This window comes from Echinops telfairi, unplaced genomic scaffold, assembly GCF_000313985.2.
Source record: "Echinops telfairi isolate 266 unplaced genomic scaffold, ASM31398v2 ScPeMD7_70;HRSCAF=299, whole genome shotgun sequence".
Classification (NCBI taxonomy): domain Eukaryota; kingdom Metazoa; phylum Chordata; class Mammalia; order Afrosoricida; family Tenrecidae; genus Echinops; species Echinops telfairi.
In genome coordinates, this window is record NW_022103968.1 from 71,848,677 (window position 1) to 71,850,647 (window position 1,971).

The 1,971-nt window shown below is 50.3% G+C and overlaps 1 pseudogene; it reads left to right on the forward strand.

Moving 5' to 3' along the window:
* LOC101649694 overlaps positions 1-507 on the forward strand; it is a 47,166-nt pseudogene extending 46,659 nt beyond the window's left edge.
* Positions 508-1,971: the final 1,464 nt, after the last annotated feature.

Here is a 1,971-nt window from a genome sequence, read left to right on the forward strand (position 1 = left end):
CAGCACCTCTCAGCCCACTCGACAGCCCAGGCCCCACCGCCGCTGTGACGGTGACCGCGTCTCCCTCGCAGGGGCGCCAGAACTACAACCAGAACTTGACGGAGGCCGCCACACGCCTCCGACGTCTACCTGTCCATGGCTTACCACCTGGACCGGGATGACGTGGCTCTGAAGAACTTTGCCAAATACTTTCTGCACCAGTCTCACGAGGAGGGAGAACACGCCGAGAAACGGATGAAGCTGCAGAACCAGCGGAGGGCCCGGGTCTTCCTCCAGGATATCAAGACACCAGGCGTGACACTGGGAGAGCGGCTCAGCGCCACCGAGGGTGCTCTGAACCTGGAGAAGAGCGTCACCAGTCCCAGCTGCAGCTGCACAAAGTGGCCACGGACAAGAACGACCCCCGTCTCTGTGACTTCATCGAGACGCAGTACCTGGATGAGCAGGTGAAATCCATCAAAGAGATAGGCAACGCTCACCAAGCTGCGCAAGATGGGGGCCAGGTGATCGAGAGAGCTAAGCCGCAGCACGGCCTTTCCCAAGTCACCAAGGCAGCGCATGCCTGTCCCTTTTCTAGAAATTGTACCTACGCATCCACTTCCGTTCTTCCATTTGTCCCATTCCTTCAGATAGAGTCTAAAGCCATTTGATACCCAACTGTTGTCTCAGAGATCCTGGCAGGAGGGGCCAGAGAGCCTTTCCCCCACCACCGGCCCAGGCGGTCGAATTGTTTTAAGCTCCCCACTTCCCCCTGCAAAATCCCACTTAATAAAACAGAGCTTGCGCAGAAAAAAAAAAGTAAGTCAGCATAATAAACGCGCCCACCATATTATACCATAAATTCTATGAATGAAAACCTAGAAATCATGATCTATACAGTATATCTGATATTATGTATATGATATATACACAGTATATACTTGATATATATTTAGATATGACACAGAGTAGATATGAAATATATACGCAGACATACACACGGATACTTCAACAAGTTTATCGAAAAATTCCATTATTTTTGCACCCCACTTCCCCAAGGATTTTGGAAGCCCCCTCATTATATATACACGAGGGGTTACCCCTCAAAAACTGGAATCCCCCCCTCCCAAGCTATTTAAATCTTCTATAAAGCAACCTTATCACCTTCAAAGCTTTTATATATATATATTTGCGGGGGTCCCCCTCTACCAAGTGGAAGGCCAGGTGGTATTTCTAGTCTCAGGTGTTAGAGGAAGCACCATCCCACTCTCCACAGTGGCTGTCCTGTTTTACAGTTTCACCACCCTTGTATAACAGTTCTGGTCTCTGCATGCATCATCACCAGAGTTTGCTGTTTCCTGTTTTGACTTTATTTGTTTGCATATCGAGCTTTGCTATCAATGCTGGGATGTCTTGTCTTGATTTGCATCTCTGGAATGGCCAATGATCACTAGCATTTCATTCTATATTTGCTATCCATCTGAATGTCTTCTTTGGTGAACTGTCTGTTCGTGTCCTCTGTCCATTTTCATTCAAAGCATTATTGAGTGATGATAAGAGAGCAACTTGGAAGACAGCAAGGAGAACTTGAAAGGTTTGTTCCCAGGGAGATACACAGGCCAGAATCACTTGGAAGAAACCCGGCCCACTGCAGGCCTCACTGTAGAAGGTGTGGCTTCAGCCTCCTGGTGCAGAGAAATTCTCTGGGCTTCCACGGCCAGATCTGCCTACACTCCCTGGGCAAGCAGGAAGCACCCTCCAGACCCAGCGGAGGTGTGGCTGAGGGTCCGGCCCACAGGAGTCCAGGTACCTCTGTGAAGAATATGGGAGCTCTGAAGGGTGTGGTGGCCTTGTTGGCAGCTGAGGCGGTCACCTGCAAGTCTGGGGTCTGAGGTGACAGAGGGATCGTCCGTTCCTGCATGGGACGAGGGCAGAACACAGCCAGGAAGAGGACAACCAGGTCTGCATCTCCCAGAAGTGAAGGGAGTTCTC